The sequence below is a fragment of the Notamacropus eugenii genome, chromosome 1, assembly GCF_028372415.1.
Source record: "Notamacropus eugenii isolate mMacEug1 chromosome 1, mMacEug1.pri_v2, whole genome shotgun sequence".
NCBI classification, from domain to species: Eukaryota; Metazoa; Chordata; class Mammalia; order Diprotodontia; family Macropodidae; genus Notamacropus; species Notamacropus eugenii.
The window spans coordinates 497258462-497276533 of NC_092872.1; the positions used below are offsets into that span (position 1 = coordinate 497258462).

The following is an 18072-nucleotide window of genomic DNA, read 5'->3' on the forward strand; positions in this document are numbered from 1 at the left end:
TAATTGATTCTTGGTTTTAATCCTAGTTCCTTTGACTTTCTGGAATATCATATTCCAAGCCCTGCGATCCCTTAATATAGAAGCTGGTAGATCTTGTGTTATCTTCATTGTATTTCTACAATACTACAATTGTTTCTTTCTGTATATAAGATCCATTTTGTTTTCATGAAACTACTCAGATTCAATCTGACCCACCAGTCAATTGAAGTATCACAAATGTTCAGATTCTTTAAGAGTCTGGCCAGTATGGCAGATCTTTAATAAACCCTGTTTTTCTTTGGCTGAAAGAAGGCCTGGGTTGAATTCTTTTGGTCAGGACCTGCATGTTGCTGTTGACGGATCCCAACACCCCTAAACCTCGACCCTATACATTTTTTCCCCCTAGAAAACCAGTTGTTAAACCTTTACCAACAGGACACTGTGATATTACCACCTTGGAGGGTTAAGGTCTGAGACCTATCTTCCTACTGAGGGCTTAAAGCAATTCTTCCCTTGAACATAGCAGGAAAGAGGAAGAGTAAAAGACTTTCTCTTTGGCTGATTGGTGAAGGATTGCTGTCTGCAATAAATCAAAAGCTCTGATGTTATACTGAGTACTTTCACTACTGTTAGCATAGGGAAGGCTGTGTTTACAGGCATATGATTGGGACCACGCCTGTTCTGCCTTTTCTTTTTGCTCTTATTCTAGTTTCTCTGAAAGGGAAACAAGAATATTATTGCTGCTTTAGGCTGGACAGAAATTCTTCTAGGGCCCCAGGAAGCAGAGTTGTATGCATGTCCTGTGGGTACACTGGGGCTGCCCAATTGTGACTAATGAGCTTGATGGTTGTTCATCCTTCATTCTCAAAGAAAACCAATGATATCATGAAAGGGGTGTCTTGAATTGCCAGAGAACTGGATTTAAGTGAGGTAGAGCATCCCAAAGTCATTACCTTCACTCTTGCCTCCAGAGTCATGTAAGTCTACTGGCAAGACAAAGCTAAACAACTGGCAATGGCCTGGGATGATGCAGTGGGTGACCTTGGCCTTTCTACATTAAGATCTTTCCTAAGTTTCAGTTTGTCTGAGGTAACACATTCAATGACTAAGAACTAGGTAAGAATTGAGCCAGGAGCTGAACCAATTTACCATCACAAAACTATCAGTCTGGGCCATCTCTAAGCAGATCTCCCTTGGGTCTCTGTAGTGGAAGAGTCCAAATGGGATGGACCCATAAACAATTCAGCATGAAGATATCAAACTTAGTGTTTTCAGGACCTGAGATCATGTTCATCTTTGGTCCCATCTCCATTTTCTGATTCTGTTTTCTTGAATTTCAGCCTCTTCCACCTCAAATCTAAATTCCTCTGTTGGGTGTACATCTCATTAATGAGGCCATCTAGGCCATAATTGAAACAACATTACTATGTGATTTCAAGGAAAAGTTCCAACTTTGGGGAAATATGAAGCACTTCATATTTTATATTTCCCCAAAGAATTTATAGCATTTGACAGATTTCTTTCAATATTATTGTTCCATAAATCTCCTGTGTGACTCTAGGAGCATAGTTAAGTGTCAGTTTTCTACGGATGCAACATTCACAATGTTCAATTCAACCTTTGTATTTGTAACAGACCTGGTAATAAAACAGATGTCAATATTTAAGCATTTAACTATGCAAAACTTATCTCAGAACTACTGGTCTGACTTACAGAGAAACATGCCAGAAAATTCTGTTTATCTATCAGCAGTCTGAGAATAAAACAAAACAAACATAGTAATTTTTCTCCAGAATGCCCTGAGATACTAGAGCATCCAATGAGTATCTTCAAATACATCTCTGAGTATTCTCAAGGAGTCCCCCACAGTACAGTGCCCCCTCTGGGTTACTATTCCCACCCCAATGGTTCAATCCCTGGAGGGACAAGTTCATTGGTTCAGGTACTTTGTGGGTTTGCATCCCCAGATCTGGGGCACTTAGGTGACTCAGTATAGAGATTATTGGATCTGGAGACTCATCTTCCTGAGTTCAAATCTGGCCTCAGACACTTACTAGCTATGTGACTCTGGAAAAGTCACTTAACCCTGTTTTCCTCAGTTTCTTCATCTGTAAAATGAACTGGAGAAGGAAATGGCAAACTGCTCCAGTATTTCTGCTAAAAAAACCCTAAATGGAGTCATGAAAAGCCAGACATCTCTGTCAACAGTAAGGTTACGAGTCCCCAAATGTGTTTTTGCCTCTAGTCAGCCAGAAGACATTATTAGCTTTAGCCATGGACATTTACTGAAATAGCATAGACTCAACAATAGTAACAAAACACTATCCTCCCATAAAATTCTCCCAACAAATACAAAGTTGGTGAGAAGTTTTCACACGTACTGAATGTACTAGTAGAGAGACATACACTCTGGGAACTACTGTTGCTAAGGAACTGAGTCACACCTCCAATGCTACAGGGCCCTGAGGATTTTTTTTCCTTCTCAATTAATGTCCTCACTCTGTTCCCTACAGGATGCAGTATCTCTTTATGGGATTGTCAGTTTGATGCAAGGCTGTAGTTCCTCCTGTCTCCAGCTTCTACCTTAGCTAAAATGTTGGATTACTGTATTACTATGGGCTTTTGAACCAAACCAGAACACATATTCTGGGTCTAGGATCACCTGCCTCTCCAAGTTTGCTCTCTTGAGGTCTCAGCCCCCAGGCGCTTACATTCTCGACCCTGAGGCCAGTCCCCTATCCAGAAGCAGGATCCCCATCTTAGGCTCTAGGTTCTTTCTCCTGTGTTTGAATCCAGGCTCTCGATTAGCTGTGTGTAAGTCATTTAATCTCTTTGGGCCTCAGTTCCTCAGGTAAGAGGACTAATATCTACCATAGTCCTCATACCCCTCCCACACCTCCATGGAATAGGATAAATATTCGCTAAAAGGCTGCAAAATTCAGGCTTGATTGGTCCAACGGTAAGGTAAAGTTTAGGCTATGCCTCCCTATGATGGGGTGTTTGGGTGCATGTACTTGGACCCCAATTCTAAAACCACATTTCTCCCTAGCCTCAAAACACTATCCCAGGCAGTTTCTCCCCAGCCCAAGGACACAGTCTGCCCCAGCAACAAAAAACAGAACTTATTTATCTGAACCAGCTGTGAACTGGATGAACTGGCTGTGCACTGGGTCATAATGACATTTATTACTCACTGACCAATCACATGTATCCTAGACTTAGACATATGTATACTCCCTTACATTTATCTTGTCTTACAAGACATTGATGACAGCAGCCTGGTATTCCTTAGTCAGTCCTGACCATTAGTTAACTTAGCGATATTTCAGGCCTAAAACCACACCTTCATGTAGCCCCCTCCTTGGGCTATTTTCTGATGAACTCTGGGTAAAATATCTGCGCAGTAGATATGTGTGTATTCCTTTAAGAACTAACCACTCCTTAACCACTTCTTAATCCCACCCTGAATCACCTAGTTAGCATATTTGGCACATGTTTTACTGTAGAATATCCTATATAAACTTTATTTGTACCCCTCTAAGGTTGCAGGTTCCTAAGAACTCTTGCCCACTAAAAAGTGTAATAAATCTTTACTTTGACCTCAACAATATTTGAGTCTGTGAATTCATTCCAGGCAACCTGCCCCTGTACTCTAGTCTTTGGGGGATTTCAGAATTTCATCCATCCCCCTTTCCAGCCCTCATCACCTAGATGCATCTTCCTATTAGTTTCTGGCTCTGTTGATGTGACTTCCTTGTCATCTAGTGTTGAGGGCCAGGGTGGAGTGCGGTTGACAAGATCAGGATAGACCTTCAGGGAAACTGTTCTTTGAGACTGTGCTTATTATCATCCATAAAGGCTCTCCATGCCCCCCAGAAGTTGCTGTCCCCATGAGACAAACAAGAGAATTACAGAAAACAAGGGATATGTAAAATAGATGCCCTCTAGGCTCCTAGTCTGATTTAATCAGTCTTCTAAAACTGATTAAATCACTAGGGCGGAGACAAGCAGAATGTCAAGTAGGCTAGCAGTTTCTGTCTATAAACACCCAGACCCTCAGATCAATAAAGGGAGTTGATCTTTCTTCTCCTGCTTCCTGTGTCTTTCTTCTTCACCACATCACCGAGCCCTGTAGCTACATAGGCCATGCACTACAATCTAGGGGTGTGAAAGGTCTTGTACACATGGATTCAGTGCACTTCAGTGTTGGTGGATACCAGTTGGAGTCACCACGCCTTGCCCTGCTGAAACACATACACACACACACACACATACACACATACATTTCTAGATGGAGATAAGGAGAGCTTCTTCTACTGAAGTTTAGTACTACTATATCCTTATTGCATATTCTTACTTCATTGGAACTAAGTAAATCTCTTCGTTAACTATTTTCAGTGATCTGTAAGTGCCCCAGTTTATCCCATTATCAAATATGAGCTAACAAGGTACTGGGGTCAGGCCTATCCCTAACATCTCATCTATTTAAAAGGAGGATATTGGACAAGATGTCTGAGATCCCTTCTAATTCTAATCCTATTTGTATCTGGAGACCCTAGATGTAAATCTTTGCTGTTTGGTGTACACTTCAATATTTTCAACATCCACATTTCCTTCCTTGCATTCTTTGTTTTGTCTATCTTTTTAGTTCTTTGTCTTCTTTCTGGTTTCTGTTTTTTTTTTAATTGCCAATGACCTCTTGCTCTCCATTATAACCTTTCTGTTCATAATGAATCATTTTTGTGTCTTATGATTATCTCCAACGCGAGAGACAAAAGAGTTCCATTTCTTTCTGTAGGGACAGAACTGAGATTGGACTGATGCAAGTCTCTGCATATGTAACATCATCTGTATGGAAGATTTCTTTTGCATACATCCTCCTCTGATGCCTCACCCTACTGTAGGGTTCCTGAACATTATGACAGTAAACCAAGGACCAACTTGGCAAAGTTCAAGTAACCACACTCCACATTCCTTTCTCTTGTCTGCTGTCATCTGCCCTGCGGCTGCACCTTCATGACCAGAGACTATACCTTAGGAGACTTTCAGCTGGAATCCCTGTGGGCTTGGGGGTCCTGATTGTGGATTGCCTCACAGGGCCCAATATATCCATCCAGCAGCCCCTGTCATATATCACATTAGACTGCCTCCTATCTCCCAAGTTGTCCCTCCTTCCCTCTCTCTTTCCAGGTTTGGAATCAAAGTCAAATCAACACTATCATTGCTACTGGAAAGGATCTATCTATGTCCCTACTGTGTCTTTTACCTTCTCTGAGACTTTCTATATCACAACATCCTTTCTGGGCCATCACTTCCCTATATGTATTGTCTTCCTCTTTTGGAATATGTTCTCCTTGAGAGCAAGGACTCTCTAGAATTGTTTATGTATACCCAGTATTTTAGTGCAATGCTTGGTATATATAAGTATTTAAAACATTCATTCATTCATTCATTCATTCATTCATTCATTCATTCATTCATTGTAGAAGCTTATCACCAGAAGACTGGCTCCCAGTTGATGAATTTTTTCCTGACACAGAAATTAGATAAAAACTATTTATCAAGTCATGGATTTTCATTGGTGGATCCTTAAAGAATCAAAGTATGGAAAATATAGTCTCAGCTTTTTTTCCCCTCTGTGCTTCCTTCTCCCCCCAGTACAGACTCTCTTATGCTCTTTATACAAAGAGCTTTGTAATAATAATAAGAATTCATGATTTAGATTTTTTTTTTTGTTTTAGGACAGGAGTTTACAAAGCCCATTTTAAGGGCGCATTAAGACTACAATAAAATCCAGTGACCAAATGAGAACTCACACCATGAAACCTATTCCTGAGATGTGCCATGCTGGTCAGACCTGTTTGCTGGCTTTACAAGATGAAGAAAGGACGATAAAAATGACATTAACTAGCAATATAATGCTTTAAGGTTTGCAATGGACTACAAGTGTTTCATTGGATTCTCATAATAATCCTGGGAGGTAAGTATAGTTGTAATCCCCATTTTTCACATGAGGCATTTGAATTATACTTCATAGCCTCATAGATATTCATAGAGTCTGATTGGGCATGCTGGTTGGTATAAGTTGCTATATTTGGTTTTCCTTCGATGCATGCTGAAGAAAGATCTCTTTTCCTTCCTCCCTCCCTCCGCCCCTCCCTCCCTCCCTTGTTTCCTTCCTCCCTACTTTCCCTCCTCCCTTCCTCCCTTCTTTCCTTCCTCCCTCCCTCCCTTCTTTCCTTCCTTCCTTCCTTTTATTTTTAAAAAGCCTATTATTTACCTCCTTACTTATTAAGTCTTAATCATTGAATGGGCACTGCCGCAGTCAAACTGAGACCTGTTACAGACTTTAGCTTGAAAAGGCCAAGATCCCACTCTGCATCCTGGACCACCTCCAATTATCCTGATTGATATATGGCCACTGGACCCAAATGGTTCCAGAGAAGAAAGTGAGGCTGGTGACTTTGCACAGCTCTCTCTCACTTAACTCCAATTCATTTGGAGTTCATGGTATCACCTCGCTGAAGTCATGGTCCTCTTCAAGAATGAAGGACAAACTGCCAGAAAGATTAATAGTCACACACCTTGTTTGTATTAGAGAGTGGATCTGAACCCAGTTCTATCCTGCTCCCAAATGGAGAACTCCCAGATAGATTAAGAAGTTACTTTGAGAAGTCTTGGATCTTTTATTCTCCAGCGTTTTTCTGCTTTCTCTGACCATTCAGTTGCTCTTTTGAAAGTCAGACATCTATTGGTTTTTATAGAGGGTATGGCTCATATAGAAAAGAAGGGAGAGAATATCCCAGTCCACCAGGGAACTTCTCTCAGGTTCCTCATGACTCCATTTCTGTTTTCTTTGGCCCCTCCATCTTTGAAACTGAGGGAAAATGGCATTGTATCTATTTTATGAAGGCTGAGAGAATAGAGAAGCAGAGCGGGACAGAGGTTTTACTTGTGTAATAGGCTTAAGAAACAAATTCCTCATGTGCAGCAGATTGTGAAGACTGCAGCCCCACATGTAAGGGATTATGGGGTTAGAGGTCTGACTACATTCACTGGTAGATTGGGGTGTGCTGGAGCCAACTCTAATTATTGAAGGTTGACTGTTAAATTTTCAGTGTCGGGGCAGCTAGGTGATGTGGTGGATAGAGTGCTGGGCCTGGAGTCAGGAAGATTCATCTTTCTGAATTCAAATCTGGCCTCAGACACTTACTGGCTGTGTGATCCTGGGAAAGTCACTTAACTCTGTTTGCTTCAGTTTCCTCATTTGTAAAATGAGCTGGAGAAGGAAATGGCACACTGCTCCAGTGTCTCTGCCAAGAAAACCCCAAATGGGATCATGAAGAGTCAGACACGACTGAAAAACAACTAAAGTACAATAAATTTTTGGTGTGACCATTTTACCCCACAGAAACCAGCAATTGCTACAAATCAGGGCTTGATTTATTGTTTGCTGATCACCTACACTTAAAGTGTTAATGATGCAGATTAAACTTTAAAAAGTGTGTGTGCATACTTTCCCAGTATCCTCAGCTCAGTTGTTAATCATTTACCAATTGCTCGATAAACCATGCTTGAGCTTTCAACAGGAGTGCAGTAGAAGGCTCAGGGAATGAAGTGATCCCCAGAGTGCAGGCCTGGTGACTGTAGGAGTACTACTACTACTAATTACTGGCTTTTAAAAAATAGCATTTTAAGTTTGACGAAGTGCTTAACATCCAATATGTCATTTGAACCTTAAAACATCACTCCTTCTACGTCACCCAATCTCAGCCTGCAACTTGATTGATTATTACATATTTTAATTTATCCTCCTATGTTCTGTAGCAATATAGGCCTATATTTGGATAATTTATTTCTCATTAATAAACTTATAATCTCTATCTCATTGTTTACTTAGCTCGAGCCCCTACTGCTGCTTCCCTACTGCTTACAAACATGTCCATGTTCCATCCAAAAAAACTCTTCACTTCATCTGTCCATCCTTGCTATTATCCCATTTCTCTCCTTCCTTTTGTACAGTACAGTACAGTGTGTGTAATTGGTGCCTCCACCATCTTTCCTTTCACTTTCTTCTCTCTACAATATGACTTTTGACTTCTTCATTTAACTGAAACTGCTCTTTCTAAAGTTGCTAATGATCTGTTAATTGCCAGATCCAATGACCTCATCCTTCTTGACCTCTCTACACTGCTAATGACTCTCTTTTTGATATTCTCTTCTCTTTAGGTTTTCTTGACACCATCCTCTCCTGATTCTCTTCCTACCTATCTGACTGATCCTTCTCAATTTACTTTGGTGGATCTTCATCCGAGTTATAACTGCTGTCTGTGGGTACCCCACAGGGCTCTGTTCTGGGTCCTCTTGGCTTCTTCTATGTAATTTCATGTTAGTGATTTCATCATCTCCTATGGCTTCAATTATCATCTCTATGCTGATGATTCTCAAATCTACTAACCCTAACTGGTGACCTGCACAGCCCTCCCTCACTCAAAACAAAGTCAAGTGCAAGTCATGTCATCATTTCTCTGATGGCATGGTCTTCTTTGACAACGAAGGACAAACACAACAACCCTAACTCTAACTGATCTCTCTGTTGAGTTCCAATCTCACAACTCCAACTTCCAATTGGATTTCTCATACTGGATATCCTGTAGATGTCTGTAAACTCCACATGTCCAAAACCCTCACCTCATAATTCTCCTGTTACCATTGAAGGTTCCACCATCTTCCCACTTACCTTGGCTCTCAACCTAGAAATCATCTTCAACTCTCCACTTTCTTTCACTGGATGCTGCTTCTCCCCCCTCCCCCCACACCCCATTGCTTGGAATTTTCTCTCTCTTCATTGAAGTCTCCTTACTTCTCTTTCTCTTCTCTTGGTACTCTTCAAGTACCAGCTAAAATCCTACTCTCTCCTACTGTATAGCTTGCTTTGTATATATTTGGTTGCATGTTGTCTCCCCATTGGATCAAGGGAAGGGACTATCTTTCCCTTTTTTGTATCCCCAGCATTTATCAGAGTGCTTGGCACATAGAAGGCATTTAATAAATGTTTGTTGAGTTGAAATTTGATTTTGTTGTTTTTCTGTTGTTTTTGTTGTATCCAACTCTTCATGGCTCCATTTGGGTTGTCTTGACAAAGATATTGGAGTTTTTTGCCATTTTCTTTTCCAGCTTATTTTTCAGATGAAGAAGCTGAGAAAAACAGAGTTAAGTGACTTGCCCAGAGTCACACAGCTAGTAAGTGTCCCAAGGACAAATTTGATCTCAGGTTTTCCTGAGCTCTATCCACAGCTACACCTAGCTGCCTTTGTTTATTTTTTCCAAAGTGTCCTGTGTATAGCTTGTTTTTCATAGTTTCTTTTCATACTGTCTCTCCCAGTAGACTGAGCACTTGAGGTCAGAGGCTGCCTTTTGCTTTTCTTTCTACTTCCAACACTTAGCACAGCATCTAGCACATAGCAGGTACTTAACAAATGTTTTTTGACAGCCTGAGTATGGAACGATAGTCTTTTCTTTAGAACTATAAGAACCAGGAGTTTCCTAGAGCACTGATAGATCAAGTGACTTGCTCAGGGTCATTCAGTCAGAATATGTCAAACAATATATGTTGAACCCCAGACTACATCTCCGCTATCTCATGCTGCTTCTATAATTAATAAATATTAAAATAACTGAATATGTAATATAACAGATGGAATCATAATTGATGTAAAATATATCCATATACCTATATCTTTAAAACTATTTATAATATATTGACTATGATCAATGTTCTAGCCCATGTTTCCTCAGACTCTAAATATATCTATAGTTGACTCCACTTTGAAACCCAGTTTCAAATCACTTAAATCATGCCAGGTAATGATTAAATTCTCTTAATATTAAAATAAATGTTATTAAATATTAATTTTAAATTATTTAAAATGATTAATTTAAATTAAAATACTAAATATTATAGTACATTTAAAATAAATTAAAATTCTCTGAAATATATTAATATTTCTGATTAAAATTTGTTCTTTTTCTTTTGTCACAAGAAACACTCTATCAGCTTCTCTCTAGCTCTTTAGAGAATTTTCTTTGCAAATTTCGTTTATAGAATTTACTTACAAAATAACATTCAAGACAAGTTTTCTCAAGAAAGTTCATCCTTACCTTCTTTCCCTCTGATGCATTAGACTCTTCACAGTTTTCATATATCACAGATAAGACAAGCACTTTCTCCCAGAGTCCATAAGAAGAGGCACTTTAAACCTTCCCTCAACTGACTTTAAATTGTCAACACAAACATTCTATCTCAACTCTTTGTTCAGTTGTTTATAGTCATGTCCAACTCTTTGTGACCCTTTTTGGCAGAGATACTGGAATGGTTTGCCATTTTCTTCTCTGGCTCATTTTACAGATGAGACAAGCAAGGTGAAGTGACTTGCCCAGGGTTACATTGCTAGTCAGTGTCTGATGGGTCTTCCTAACCTTAGACGTGGCACTCTGTCTACGGTACCATCTGGCTGCCTCATCTTAGCTCTTACAACCTATAATAACAATATCTAAGCTCTTAGCTGGCTCTTAAAGAAACAGCAACATTCTCCATAGTCTGAGTATAATAGTTATTCAAAACAAGGGTTACATTTATTTATGGGCTGTCAGTGGCTACATAAAGAGGATACAACATATCTGATCCGTAAGGAGCACAGGGAAGTCATTGAAGGCATCTTAAAATGTTCATTCAAGAATTCATTCAAGAACCATTAATTAATATTTGTGAGTTTGATAAACTGAGTGATAATAAACTGAAGAGTGGTATGGATTCTTACGTATTGCTGACATTCAGATATTTGGCCAAGGGAGGAGGAAGATTGGTTGTTTTGAAGAGACAGAGAGATGGAGAGAGAGGTAAATGGATAGACACACTAACGTGCAGAGAGAGCAAGCACTGTTAGGTGCTGGGAATGATAAAACATTTAGATAAGGCATGCTCCCTGCCCTTATGTAGCTTAGAGCCTAAAGATGGCTAAGACAGAAATAACTTGTATCTTTCATATAAATGTATATATATATACATACACATACACACACACATATATGGAGAGGGGAAGGGAATAAACATTTATTAAGTACCTATTATGTGAGAGGCATTGTGCTAAGCACTTAAGAAAATTATTTTATTTGATCCTCACAATAGCCCTGTAATGTAGGTGCTATTATCTCCACTTTACAGTTGAGGAAATTGAGGCAGACAGGCTAAATTAAATGACTTGCCCAGGATCTCATAGCTAGTAAGTGTCAGAGGGTGGATTTGAACTGAGGTCTTCCTGATCTCAAATTCAGTGTTCCATCCACTGCACCTATAGCCCAGAGACAGCTCCAGGGACCCCAAACCATGGATTCATGTGAACTGGGTTCAGTTCTAGAGGATGACCACAAGAGAGTTCCCATATTTGATATTATTCTTTAGCTCATCATTGTCTTCACCTGGAATCACTCCAAGAATATCACCTTATATACATATTTAAGTATCCTCAAATACGGATAAAAGGTACTCCCAGTTTCCATATAAGCACCCAAGGTTAGCAGGTAGTACTTATATTTAGACATGGTGTGACCTTTATTTCGTCTCCCAGAAGTTGCAGAAGGCAAAAAGGGCTCACAGGAACTCATGAACAGATACAGTCAAAACATAAAGCAGCCAGATTATCTATAGACCATCTAGGAAAGAAAATGAATTTAGGGTTGTTGTCAGGGTAACCCTCTGACATTCAGTTGAATCCATCTTTCCCACAGAATCCTACTTATAGAGATAGCATAAAACAATGCATAAGGTGCTAGATTCAGAATCAGGAAGAAAATTCAAATTTTCCTTCAGGTACTTTCTAGGTATGTGAATCTGGGCAAGGCATTTGACCTCCCAAAGCCTTAGTTTCTCCATCTATAAAATGAGAAAAATGATATTTATAGTGTCTAGCTCACAAATCTGTTGGAAAGTCTAATAAAATAATTTAAGGCTCTTTGTAAACCACAAGGTGTTTTAGAAATGTCAACTATTCGTGTTGAATTTAAATTTACAAATTTCCATTTTATTAGGTTTGGACCATCATTCTATCCCATGGAGAACTTTTGGATTCTGACTTATCATTTGACATATTAGCTATCTTTCCTAACTTTCGGTTATGTCCTATAGTACCTTGGAATAAACCTGACATTTATTTTTAGACTTAATTTGTCAGTCAGTCCTACATTGTCTGGTGACATCTCTGGGACATCTTGAGTGTCCCTCTAAAGGCCTACATCTCAGCACTATTGTAAGTGCTCAAAGTTGTTGATTTGGTCCTTGTGAGAACTCTCAGTAAAGATTTCTTCAGTTGAACCTCGTGAAGTAGGCACTGCAGGAATTATTTTAGTACATTCATTTCACAGAAAGGGAGACTAGAACATAGAGAGATAATGATTTAAAAATTGTTTCTAGCTCTGATAGTCTCTGTGAGTTCCTTGTGAGCAGGGTATATAATTTACCATTCTTTGTATTCCCAGCATTTTGCACAATGCCTGGCACATAGTAGGCACTTAATAAATGTTTACTGCCTGACCAGCTGTCATAAATTGGGAGAAGTGAGGGTAGAACTAAGATTGAAATCCAGTTCCTTAAATTGCTACTGTACCACCCCATCCTGCCTAGCTGTTGTGGAGTGTGAGGGGCAGTGTGGTGTATCCATAGAGCACTGACCTCAGAATCAGAAAGAACCGAATTTAAATTTCATCTTTGATATATACTGGGTAAGAGGGATACTGAAATATGCACAGGACCTCCTGGTCCCAAGAAGGAAACATGGGGCAAGGCTCCATGAAAGAGGCTGAAATTAGAGCCAAAAGGACCTGGAATTCAAACCCCAGTTCTGCCACTCCCTGCTGGGCAATCATGTAGCTTCTTTGGGTCTCATTGTTCTCAAATGCAAAATGAGGAGATTGGACTAAATGTCTCTTTTAGCTAAATCTAAATGACTGTAATTCAATCTTTGGTATTTTACACTGGGGAAAAGAAAAGGTTGACCAAAGTTAGATGGAGTTTGCTGCCACCTAGAGGGGAAAATTTTTATCTCCTCTAGATGTTAGCTTCATCAGTTTTCACCTTAGTTCACCCTCTCCCTCTACAGTACAGAAGACTTATTCATATAGGAATATGAGGAATCTCCTAAGCTGGGTCCTTGAGTATCATCTAGGAAAGAGTTTCCCAAGTGAATCTGTCTCCCATTATTGCCATAAAGCTGTCTTTAGTCCAGTGGCCAGTCCTTTTCTCTTTCCTAGCCTCTGCCAGATATTTTGAGGAACGTAGGTGTATTCTCTCTGCTGCTGTTTCTCAGTTATGCCTGACCCTTCATGACCATACTTGGGGTTTTCTTGGCAAAGACAGTGGAATTGTTTGCCATTTGTTTCTCTAGTTCATTTTATAGATGAGGAAACCGAGGCAAACAGGGTTAAGTGACTTGCCCAGTATCACATAGCTGAGGCCAGATTTGAATTCACATGGATGAATCTTCCTGACTCCAGGCCCAACTCTATCCATTTTGCCACCTACCAGTATTTTCTCTTGGTTTCTTTAAAAGAAGGATCAGAGGAAATGAAAGAAATATCACCATGGAGTTATAGCTAACCATGAGAAATCTTTCTAGGACATTCCAACTGCATTGCCTCTACCTGACTATCTAATCCCTCTCAGATGTATATGTTGTGATCTGGTAGCCAGGCAGAGGCATGTAGTGGAAGGAGCATTGAGCAGAACACCTAGGTTCAAGCTTCGGTGAGCATTCATTAGTTGTGTGATCTCTGGGTCAAAGGGCATGAGCCTTAGAGGAGATAATAATACTTTGATCAATCACTTCATAGAGGTGTGGTAAGAAAAGTACCCAGCAAGGTGCCATAAAAGGGTAGCTAGGTGGCTGATAAAGTGAAGGCAAAGTGCTCTTGTTGTCTAGAACAGGATAATATATTCCCCAAAATATCACCTGTTCATTATAGAGAACAAGTCTCAGGATGGACTACACAGCAATCCAACTTGTCTCATTCTTTCTAGACAACATGATGTACTAGATAGAGCACCAGACTTAAAAAAAAAAAATCAGTGCTCTATAATTTTCTCTACGCCAAACCATAGGTTTTCTTTGATCCCATTCCTTTTCCTGAGCCCTGATAGCTATCCACAAATCTTTTAGGTATTTTGAATGGATCTAATCCTTTAGCACTTGGATTTCCTCTTATATGTGGATTCCCTGAAATCTGTCCCATGTCTGATGCATGTTGTGGGGCAGCATCTAATGAAAACCACAGCTTAAGAACCCACACTGATGTGCTTCTATTAATCCCTCCCCTAAATAGAGGACAAATTAAATCAAGGAAGAAAACATTTAATTACAGAATACAGTAAAAAAAAGTGGTAAGAAAGATTTTCTTCATGCACATAAGGGTAGTCTTCCGCAGATTCCCATATACCAATGGGAAAAAGGTAATACAGAGGGAATGGCCAAAGACTGTAATAGTAACAATAATAATTAACATTTATATAATATTTACCATGTACAAAGCACTGTACCAAGCACATTACAATTTCATTTCATTTGATACTCACAGCAGCTCTGGGAGGTGTTCTTATTATGTCCATTTTACAACAGAGGTTAAATAACTTGTCCAAGGTCATACAGCTAAAAAGTGTTTAAGGTCAACTTTAAACTCAGGTCTTTTTTGTTTTTTGACTCCAGGTCTAGTGCTCTATCCACTGTGCCATCTACCTGCTTCCATATGCATCACTGTAGTAGCTCGTAACTGACTCTTGCTTTCTTCCCTACAGAGCTACCAATGACTTCTGATGGTGTCACTGGGTTGGAGTCTTTTGTTCATCTTTGCTGTACTGTTTTCTGCTAGCATCTATACTAGGATATTTTCTGTTGCTCACTTCTAGTCACCTCTGCTGACGTACTGATTTCTGCAGTTATTTTCTGGTCTCTAGCAACCATGTGGCCTCTTCAGCCACAGGGAAATGGATCCATCAGCTCTTTCAGTTATTTCAGCTTGTTTATGACATAGACATTATCATTTCTCTGGGCTTCTTTCATAAAATCCCAAAGGATTCTTCTGTTCTCATAGGGGCCCTGAAATGGATCATTATCATTATAGTTCTGTTCCATTAAAACTAGTTATAGAATTGTAAGTGATCTCACAAGTCTAATTCATAGCCTACAAGTTAAATAATAATAATAATAGCTCATCCTTACATGGTGATTTGTGGTTTACAAAGGGGGTACTAGGTGGTACAGTGCCAGGCTTGGAGTCAAGAAGACTCATTTTCATGAGTTCAAATCTGGCCCTAGATACTTACTAGCTGTGTGACCATGGGCAAGTCACTTAACCCTGTTTGCCTCAGTTTCCTCATCTGTAAAATTATCTGAAAAATAAAATGGCAAACACTTTAGTCTTTTTGCCAAAAAATCCCCCCCAAAAAACCCAAAACACCACACAAACCCAAAATGGAGTCACAAAGAGTTGGACATATAACTGAACAACAACAGTGGTTTACAAAGCACTTTCCCCTAACAAGTCTGGTAGTACAAGTAAAGAATTCTTATTTTTACAGGTATGAAAATTGAGGTCCAGTTTTTAATCATAAAAGTCATTATTCAAATCCAGTTCTTTAGACTCATCCCAATTAGCCCAAGGAGGTAGCCCTTTCTTCCTTCTTCCTACTAGATCTAAGTTGGTAGATTTCTCATCTTCTTAACAATATATAAAATCTTCATACAAAAGAATTCTTCCTGTCATTTAATTGAAAGACCTTGTAATCTAATGTAAAGCCATTGTAATTGTATCATTACAAGCCCTCTTTATATTTCTGTTGAATCTGGGGAAGTTGCTTTATATGTGGGATATTAGAACATTTGACAACCAAAGGCCAGCTTCTCCAAGGAGAGAGAATAGGATAAAGAAACAGGAGAAAGGAGGTTAGTTCTAACATAGGCTCTGTTTTTGTAAGACAGCTAATGTTTAGGTCTCAGGACATACAATCTAGCTACACATTTCTTTCTCCTCAAAGCAGATAAAAAATTAACAGTGAATAAGTGATTTTAAAGTGGGATATAAAAATTTACCACAACCCATTATGTGGTGAAACCTATTGATAGGCAATGCCATTACCGAGCAAAGAGCATCTCGTGGGATTTCTTCTTAAGAGCAGAATAAGACCTCCTAGCAGATTTGATAAGAAGAGATCTAATGTTAAAAACATTAATGTCATTTAGACTTTTCAGATGTATTCACGGCAAAGCTAGACCTCAGTGAATAATAGAGGGGTCTGTTCCAGGTATTACCTTGGGACAGACCATGCTAGCGTTTGTTGACGTTGACTTCTCTTTGCCCAATGGACAAATGACCAAAAGATATAACAAGCAGTTCTCAAAAGAGGAATTGAAAAATTTAAAGAATCATATAAAATATGGCTCTAAATGACTGGTAGTAAGAAACATGTAAACCAAAATAATGTCAAAGTTTCATTTTATCCAAGAAATTAGTAAAGGTGATAAAAGAGAGGAATAGTTAATGCTGGAGGGATTGTAGAAAGACAGGAATGTTAACACACTATTGGTGGAGCTGTGAATTGATCTAATAATTCTAGAAAGCAGTTTGGAATTATGCAAACAAAATGACTAAAATACCCATGCCCTTTGACCCAGAGATCATACTGCTAAGAAAGAACACCAAGGAAGGAAAAAGGTCATGCAAATATCAAAATATTTATAGCCCTTCTTTTTGTAGCAGCAAAGAATTGTACACAAAGTAGATGCCCATTGATTGAATGGCTAAATAAGTTGTGGTATTATTTATGGTAGAAGAAATGATGATGACGAAGAATGTAAAGAATCATGGGAAGACATATCTATGATTGCTAACCTCATGGGGGTTGTTGTGAGGGAGGAATTTTGTAAATTTTCAAGAACTATGGAAAAGTAAGTTATCATTTTCATAGCTAACTGGGACTGGTTTACTTAGTAATATTGGATCTTAGCACACTTCTTGAAAGTCAAACCAGTGTTTTCTTTGGCTCTGAGAAGTTTTAGGCAGGTCAGGTTTACAAGCCCACTTGTCTTCAGTCATCATAACAGTAGGCTCCATTCACTGCTCTCAGCCCTTTTCCCACCTGAGTGTCCTCTGCTCCCCAGTCATGCTGATAAATTGAAAAGAAAATTTGTTCTTGGTGCTCCCAAACTTCTTTTCCTATCCTTAGTTCCATTCATTGTGCCCACTGCTTTCCTACTGCCCCACTCATGAAAGAATCTGGTTAAATGATTTCTTCTGCTGTATTAGAAACTGTCCTCCTTCTGGGGGTGTTTGCATTCCAGATGACCCTGGAGAGGGATGGGACCTTGAGCTGATCATCTTACATCTCTGGGCTACAGTTTTCTCCTCTTTAAAATAAGTATATTGGATTATATAGCTTCTGAGATCTATAATCCTGTAATCTAAAGTGGAATTTCAGGTTAGAGAGGTTTTTTTTTTGCCTACCCAATATTATTCAAATTTATTGTTCCCAGCCCCAATTGTTCCATCTCTACATCACAGGAATGCTTTTGCCTTCTTTGCCTCCCATGTTGGTACTTTGAAAATAGCTAGGTCTTTCCTTTTTGGTGAAGTGGGGGGCTACTGATATGGAACACTGCATTATAATATCAGCCTTTTTTTGATGACTAGTTTTGCTGAATTGGAGTACCCCCCAGTATTTTTTTATTATTTATTATAAGAGATAGCTTTTAGGAATATAGAGGTGAGGAATACATTGGGAACTGTAGGTAGCATAAACAATATTGATAAGCTTTATTTTAAAAAAAGAAAAATATCACAGAAAGTAACAAGGCCTCAAGTGATACCACTAAGTTCTGATTCACTTTTGTCTTACTAGCAGTATGATTGAGCAAATCACTTTAAGTCTCAGAAACTTTAATTTCTTCATTTGTAGAATTGGGATAATAATAATGACAATTTCAGAGAGTTATTGTGAGGATCAAATGAGAGAATGTTTACAATGTGCTTTGCAAATCCTAAAGCACTCTT

General features: G+C 39.1%; 1 protein-coding gene across 1 annotated transcript in view; it reads left to right on the forward strand.

Annotated features, from left to right (window-relative positions):
- The window catches only part of EEF1A2 (eukaryotic translation elongation factor 1 alpha 2), a 94734-nt gene that overhangs the window by 11546 nt on the left and 65116 nt on the right, over window positions 1–18072 (forward strand). The window contains exon 4 of the mRNA XM_072633301.1: window positions 5721–5959. The gene's annotated coding sequence lies outside the window, so the exon portion shown is untranslated. The remainder of the gene's footprint in view (window positions 1–5720; window positions 5960–18072) is intronic.